The 8921-nt window shown below is 34.6% G+C and overlaps 1 long non-coding RNA gene across 1 annotated transcript; it reads left to right on the forward strand.

Annotated features, from left to right (window-relative positions):
* The first annotated feature begins 483 nt into the window (after positions 1-483).
* Positions 484-1074, forward strand: LOC145069471 (uncharacterized). Its single transcript, XR_013689520.1, has 3 exons — positions 484-726; positions 798-846; positions 935-1074. It is a non-coding gene; the product is annotated as an uncharacterized LOC145069471 (long non-coding RNA).
* The last annotated feature ends 7847 nt before the right edge of the window (positions 1075-8921 follow it).

Raw genomic sequence — 8921 nt, forward strand, 5'->3', positions numbered from 1 at the left:
ACCAGTTGCAGTTGCAGCCACACATGGTGTGGTGGATGTGTACCATGCATACGGTGGGGCTGCAAGCGGACAAACCCTTCCGGTTCAGGTTACTTATGCTAAAAACTATGGTACCCAGCAAGATCCCTACTCTTCTGCACACACATCATATTACACACATCATAATCAAAAAGTTTATAACATCAATTCCGATAATATACTATATTCACTATTGTTATTGTGGCCTTTCAGGTTTTGTTTAAGAATCTGAATGTTGATTTGAAGGAAGTAAGCCCATCATCCCTTCTTATGGACAAAGTGAGAGAAGTTGAAGGAAGCCCTGATTTTTCCAACAAGATGTCGGGTCAACTCAACAACCACCAATGGTTGGAGAAGTTAAAAAAACAAAGTATTATCTTATTGATTAGCGATTACTAGTGTTGAGCTTTAAGCAATTTCAGGCCCTCTATTTATTAATCTTTTATAAGCTAGATTGTTGTTTTCTTTCCTTTTTATAAGTTGAATTGTGGCTAGAAATTATAGTCATCTATTCAAAGAAGGTGTTGGAACGTGAGTTCAAATTGATGACCCTTTTACATATAAATTTGATTAACAGATTGTACAATGAAATGCAAAGAATAATTATGGGAAGGAGGTTAAGTATTAATCTCATGAATGCTGCAAACGTATTTGTTTCTCTCAATTCACCTTTTGAAGGACCTGGCACGTGTCTATATTACAGAACCTGTAAGTTTTTTTTTCCTTTCTTTTATGGGTAAACTACAGGAAATAACCTCCTACTTTATTACTCTGTATAGGATGTATATGTAACAATTCTTTACACATGATATCAAACAGGAAAATGAGGTAGCTAACTAAACTAACTACTTCAATTTTCATATACTTCAATAAAAAATTAAAATATATTATGTTTGTTAATGATTTTGTATTGCAGGTACCTTTTCAACACTTTGCTGAGAAAATTGGTGGCTATCTTTTGAATAGGAGGAGTTAGTAGGTATTTAGACATGCATACCAAAGATAACATTTTGTACAGAGAGTTCTTGGCACATAGGAAGCTAGATAATGCAATTGTATATAAATGAGTTCATTTTTTTATAGCATTTACTCACTACTGGAATAGTTATTTGTATTTGACATATTAGTGAAATGAATTATCTTTGTTATTTATGGTATTTTATTTTGTATTATGAGATTTTTATTGTATTATTTAATTTGAAAATTAGAAAAATCTATAAATAATATTTTTTTTAAACATTTAAAATTATGATACGCAAAAATGTGTGTCATCTTCATTTATGACATGGCCTTTCTTGACAGTGGCTTTCTTGATACGCATTGCGTGTCATTAACACGCGCGTCGTAAGGTTACGACACGTGAATGCGTATCGTCTTCCTTTATGACAGGGTCTTCCTTGATACGCATTGCGTGTCGTAAACGCGCGTCGTAAATGCGCGTCGTAAATGAGCGTCGTAAATGCGCGTCGTCTATAGACGACGCGCAAAAGCGTGTCGTCTTTCTTTATGACAGGGCTTTCCTTGACACGCATTTGCGCGTCGTCTGAGCCTTTTACGACGCGCAATGAGCGTCGTAAAAGGCTGTTTTTCTAGTAGTGTAAAGAACGTCGAAGACGGAGTTCGTATGAGAGAGATATGAATTTTCAAAGTTTATTAAATATTTAATATTTAATTTTAATCCCAAATCTTGTCATTATCCGAAGAGGAGTCAGCGGACTCATCCGAAGTACGCCCAGCGTACAACGAAGCGTGACGAAGCCCAGCACTCGAGTACCTCCGATGACGTAAGCGCTTACGATCCGAGGCGTACGCCCCGCGTAGCCTCGTACGCCCAACATACGTGCGAGGGTCCAGCCCCCTATAAAAGGCATGTGAAGCCAGCTTCTTTTCTTTTACAATTTCCATCCTTTTCTCTCTAGTTTTCCTCGTTTAGCGTGCCGTTTATACCCCAAAGCCCTGGTAATATTCCCGAGCCCCGAAGCAAGATCCGAAGCCCCGAGAATCCCGAATAGCGTTATTTCCGAGCCGAAGCTCTGCTCGCGAGGAGCCCGGTTTTTGTGAAGATCTTCCAGATCTACGGAGAGACACTACTTCTACAAGCCGTAGTGCTGCCCGATTATCTTCTGATCAAGTGAGTGTGTAGTCATTTTCATTTCTACGCAATATTATGAAGTATTTTATATAAAATACGTGCTATGTGTATATATTTTGTTGTTATATGTGTGAATGTATATTCACTTTCTTCTATCTCATAGATCTGATTTATTCTTTATGAAATACGTGTTGTGTGTATGCCTCATCTATTATGTGGAATATGTATTGATTAAAGCATGCTATACAGGTTTTTAAACAATGTATAAAAATGTATGTTTTATCTACTAATATGTTGGGTAGAACATGGGTAGATAATTGGTGTGTAATAAATAGACGAGAGGCCTCGGTGTTATTGGTGTTATTCTAGTCATTCAGCAGAGTATGGATGATGACCACAGACTATTCTAGACTGTCCTGTGGAACACTAGCAGGCTCATTACCTGTAGGTGTTGTGAACGACGTGTTCACCGGTGTACTCTATCCCCCACATGGTTGCCTTTAGGACACTTATTGTTGAGGAAGCCCCTCTGCAGTAATGTCCGTCCCGATGAAAATCCTGGATTAGGTTCCTTATAATAGATGTTATTTTAGGGACGTAAAGTGAGGATAACGGGAATGGGTAATCGGGTTTATTGTGGATTGTTGAAATTAAATATAATTATTGTGGGTTGAAAACCCTATATGCTTACCAGGCTCCCAAGCCTGACCCACTCAGTTTATTTGTATTACAGGAAGTGGCGCAAGAGCTTAAGATGGGCGAATCATCAAGTTGTTTTGTTTACAAGTCTGTATATGTATATATTTGATGAATGACTTGTAATGTTATCGTTTATGCTTTATGATCTGTATCGGAACATGACATCCCGACTTTTGATTTTGAAATGAAATCATATTATTGTATGAAATGTTTTGATAAATATCTATTTTATCATGTTTTGTTTTTGGGAACAAATTTCGCATCTCTTTTAAAATTAAAAGGATTTACTCTGAAAATGTTTAAAAAGCATAAACGAAAACAGTCTTTTCTGGCCGAGATTTTGGGGATGTCATATTGCACACGAGGGTTATGTGATAGCCATGACACTTTCCATTTTGGTGATAAAGGGATGTTAGTAACATATGGTGTATTGGAATCATGGCTTCAGGAAGACATCACCTCTCTATAAGTATTATGTTGTCTTTCTTGAGTGGTGTTTTGTTAATCACTCTGAAAGGTTATATGTCAGTTTTAATACAGTAACTATATGTTTATAATCTTGAACATATAAAGTCTCTAAACCAAGGTCGACAATAGACCTTAGATCATAACAAGTAATAGCAATCTAGGTAGGTAACCAAAGGCATGTTATGAATCATTTAGTATATAACAACAAATCAGACATTTATCCTAAAGTAAGATAGTGCTTATGCCATTTCAGTTATACAACTTAAAAGATACTAGACATGTATCTCAACATCATCACTTCATCTATAAGTTTAAGTCTAGAAATCCACATAATTCATAGTTCGCTTAAACTAATGTTTGGATACCAATTGTGACATACCCATTTTCATAGTCTAAAAAATACCTTTTTCTTAATGCTTATTTTAAAAATAGAGTATTCTTTTATTAGTGAGGAATTTTTCTCAAAACATTATTGATGTGAAATGATATCAATACCAAAACATTTTTGAAGAAAAGTCTTTTTGCATTAATATTTAAAAGCTTGGATTTCACAACCGATAAAGAAATAGAAGCATACACTAGTCTTTACAAGCCTCATAACAATTATTTAATGGCCTAAAAATCCTTAAATCTCTTGGTTGGTTCAAACATCAATATCCCTGAACCTTTGAACAATTACCTGTGATACAAAGAAACTGAGTGAGTCGGGGTTGAGAGTCTGGTGATCACATAGGGTTTTTTAACCCACAATAATGTAATTTATTTATTATATATATTGCATCAAACAAATAACCCGATTACCCATTCCTGTTATTCTTACTCCCTGATCCTAAGATGATGATCTCATAGGACCAATCCTAAAGGGTCCCTTAGTAGACAATACCGCTTCGGCGATTCCTTAGTAATAAATGTCAATAAAATAGAGTATCCTCATGAATGTATAGTTCATTAACATCTACACGTCGTAAGCCTGTCCATGTGTGGTTCATTTATCACCTACAGATTGAAGACCTGCCCATGTATTGTCTGTTTAACATCTACATATTGAAGATCTACCTATATATGGTTGGTTAACACCTACGTGTTGTAAACCTGCCCGTGTATGGATTCTAAACAAATACAAGTTGCAAGTCTATCCATATTTCAAAGACTTATCTATAATAGTTTGTGGTCGTCCTCTATATCCCCACTGTATAACTAGTCCCTGGTAGTACAACAGTAAAATGTTGGTCAGCTCATTGATGGAGAATAGTGCCATAGCCATAACAAGCTCGGTAATATTACTATAAATAACAGTGTCGTTTTGGGTTACACGAAAGAACAAAACAAAGCAAAACTGAAAAGATATTTATTTGAGGGACTTGTTTTGTTAATTAATTAGTAGTTTAATTAATTAATAGTAAATAAAAGAATATGAAATATTTCAGAATGATTTGAATACCATAGATAATTATTATTACATTCGGTAATTATCTAGGGTTTAAAATCACCTCCCTATAAATAGATGGCTCCAAATCCGGTTTTGACATATAAGAAAAATACCTTTCTACTACCAAAGTACGAAACCCTTGGGAAAATCTTGGAAAAATGGAAGTCTTGATACCACGTCGTGGCACCTCATATGCCACGACGTGGTAATGATCATATTCATCATTTTGGATTAGTTTCGTGTTGGTTCTTTGTGGTACTTTTTAGATCTATTTGTTTTTTCTTCTTGGGTGCGATTACAAGAGATGAACTCTCTGTTGGGTTTTCTATTCCAATCAACGAGATCGTCAAAAGAAGAAACCTACGAAGAAGTCAAAGGTATGTTTTTTGTTCTATTAAGTTCTAACAAGTTGCATAGATTAGTTGACTTTAGATCCATATGTTTTGAGTGTTAGATCAAATTGTTTATTGTTTCCGCTGCCATCTTGTTTGTTCTAATTAGGCTCGAAACCCATCAGTGGCATTGGAGCCTGGCTAACTCATGTCTATTGCTCTTAGACTTTGTCCTTTGATTATTTTAGATTTGTATGTGCAGGGTTTCTGTTTTAAACCATTTTAAAAGTCTAGAAATTTTCCTTGATTGAAATGTAATCTGTTTATGCTTGAAAAATGACATTTTAGTAATTCACCCTCTTCATGCAACGTCCCAAAATTACTGAGTAAAAGTTTCATTTTAAATAAGTCAAAACCATTCATTCATTATCCCAAAAGACGATTAGAATAAAAGTATTCTCAAAACATCAGAATAAAATCATAAACAGTCAATGTGGAATAAATCTCTAGGGGATGCAGTACGCTCAAGCCGGACTTTTCCTTTTGAAACCAGATGTACCTAAAAACATTTTAAACATAAACCGTAAGGACAAAGCTTAGTGATTTTCCCCTAAAATATTGCATACCATACATACATATCAGCTCAATGCTATAATAGGTTTATTTCACCCACGAGTCTATTTCACCCCTGAGTTTATTTCAACTCAATCAATGTTTTTCAACTGAACAGGTCAGTTTCACCCCGACTCTATTTCACCCATGAGTCTATTTTCAACTAAATTTGTGTTTTTCAACCGAACGAGTTTATTTCACCCCTGGGTTTATTTCACCCTTCATACATATAGCATATAGGCATATCAACAATAGTCACAACAAGCACACTACATAATCCAGTGGGTCGGCATTGGTGCCTTCGATCCATGAGTACAATGAGAAAACTCACCAGAATTACTCAACAAACGCGCAACAACTACCTCAACAACAGAGCATCCAACCCAAGCTTTCTAAAGCCAAATCGAGACCAATCCTCACCCAAATAATCAATTCTACCCAAGTTCGACCAAAAGTCAAACTAGTCAACCAGTCAACAATCAAAGTTAACTCCTACTGACGCCCATGTCGTGGCTAACCCTTGGCCATGTCGTGGCCACTAAATCTAGTCTTGATTAAAACTACTAACACGTCGTAGCCCGTGGCAGAATCTAGATAAAACAGTCACGAATGAACTCGTCGCCATGTCATGGTGAGCATCATGCCATGTTGTGGGAATGTCCGTACAAAACATCCTTGATAAGTCCCATCACCACGCCGTGGGATTTCCTTGATCACGCCGTGGTCTTCAGTCCGAAAGGCTTTTCATGAATAAGAGCTTAATTCATAAGGACCAAAGCTAAAATCACCAGTCTGATTCCTAATAGCTCCATAATGGATATAGTTTCCAACTTTATCCATTAGGATGGTCCAAATCACCAAGATCTAGACTTTAAGTCTTAAAGGGACCCAAAAATGCATCTTTCTCAACTTAAACCATTAAGTCTAAGTCTCTCACTTTCATATATGAATGAACAAGAGGTCTAGATGGACAAAGTTTCTAAATTTATCCATAATAACATCACAATCTTTCAAGATCTAAACTTTAATACACCAAAATGACCTAAAGGACCAAGATAACTTGCTTGGAAAAAAAAGGAAGGCAAAACATCATAACTTTTCTAGTTTATGAGGTCCAAGAAGCATTCCATACTGATCAAAAGATGTTGGAGTCCAATCAACTCCAAGATCACTCATAAAATGGACCAAAAGTGCGAAAAACCACATATGAAGAGATCTAAAGAACTAAAGAGCAAGATTGGAACTTTATACTCATAATAGTCTAGAAATATAATGCCTTCAATGGATCCTTTCACACCCCCAAACCAGAACGGTGGAAACGTTCGAGGTCGGATGACGTCATGTACAATATCATAACAATTTGATAATAGTAATCAAAGCACAACAACCATCATATTGATAATGTAGAGTTTTTACATTTGCGTTCAAATCATTGTATATTTGAAACCAAAAGCATATAGTAAAAACTAAAAGACGTGACACTATGATGCTCCGTCTTCTCAAAACCTGTACGGATAGCTATTTACTGATTCCCTGAGATTACAAGTGGTTTTGAAAAGAGTGTCAACAATTAAGTTGGTGAGTTCATAAGTATTTTTGTATTAGAAGTCTGTCATTTGTTCCTTGAAAAACGTTAGTGTGTTCTTCTAGAAAATCCAATGTTTTCTGTTGTAAATGAATTGTAGTCTTAATACCTTAAGATCGAAATGTATAAGTGTTGTTGTACTCTGAAATAATATAATGTAGCTTTAATTCACATAAAACCATAAAATGAATGTTTCCAGAAATGTAAGTTTCTCTGTACTGGGAAATAGTATACTGTAATTGTACTTGTTTGAAACTTTCTAAGTGTATGTACCTGGATCCACCAGTTGTACTGTAAAATATTGTATTGTAGTTTTAATATTAAATAAAACTATTTGAAGTTATTCATGTATTCGTACACTAAATTATTGTTTAATACCAAATTGTGAGTTATTATAACCATGCTTGATGACCTTAGATGGCCTGATACGACGTTCTTTAGACGTCGGAAATGGTACGACATTTGTCACCCCAGACCTGCCGGTCTAATTGTAGGTAACAGGGTAGGTGCGGGATTTTCAGTCCTGTATAGATTTATACACAAGTGTCACGCTCTCCCTCCAGGAGACTCTGGTTATAATTCAGGACTTTTGTTGGTACTTGGATAAGTACTTGAAGATGTGACTCACAAAGTTATATTGACGGTTATGTGTAGAATAATGAAAAACCATTTTGTAAATAATAAACCGTATGTATGTCTCCTTTCATAGTGTAATCGTAGTGTAAATAATTATACTTTTATATAATTATTTTTGTATTGTATCCCTGACTAGTGAAATGATATGTATGTTCCATAATCTATACCGATTATAGTTTAAGTGTATGTTCTATTGAAATGAAAACCTGTGTATTTTTAACAACTTTGTATGTTTATATTCATAAATCTGAGATAAAGATATTTTGTGAATTTAACATTTTTGTACAAATGGTAATAAAATAAGTTGTGAAATTATCTTTTTTGCTCAACTTGTTTCAAAAGGGTTAAAGTTTTAATGAAATAAATAATATATATATATATATATATATATATATATATATATATAATTAATTAATTAATTAAGATTAAAAAGACAGTAGAACAAATGATTCTACCCTAAGCCCACAACCAAACAAGGAACAAGAGTTAAGGCGGAATCACTAGTCCTAAGCCTATAAAATCTTAATATTATATATATATATATATATATATATACACACACACACACACACACACATTATATATTTTGGTAAAAAGCGACAGTTGAAATAATTTGAAATAGTTTAGATATCAACACAAGATTTCTTGTGTTTTACTTGTATTCCCCCTAAAACATGGAAAAATTGTGAAAACGTAGATGTATGAACTCACCTCGAGTGTGTTCTTGGCTGGATACGAAGTGATTGCGATGATCCTCGGGTTAGAACACGTGTAAATAGTCGTATCCTAATAATATTTAAACCCGATATTGTATGTAAATTAGTGAAATAATAATTAAAGTGTTAGAAAACACTAGATTATGTAAGGATACTTACAATAAATCCTTGGAATGAACTTATTTTCCTGGGAGATTGGATGAATGTTCTTGGTAGATTTATGAAGATTTGAAGGTACTGTATGAAGATGGTTTGAAGATCATAAGGAGTTTTTATGATCTTTAAGAGAAAATATGTAGTTTCTCAAGTGAAAATGAGAGAAATGAGAAGTGAT

This window comes from Lactuca serriola, chromosome 1 (assembly GCF_051521515.1).
Source record: "Lactuca serriola cultivar US96UC23 chromosome 1, Lser_US96UC23_V15, whole genome shotgun sequence".
Classification (NCBI taxonomy): domain Eukaryota; kingdom Viridiplantae; phylum Streptophyta; class Magnoliopsida; order Asterales; family Asteraceae; genus Lactuca; species Lactuca serriola.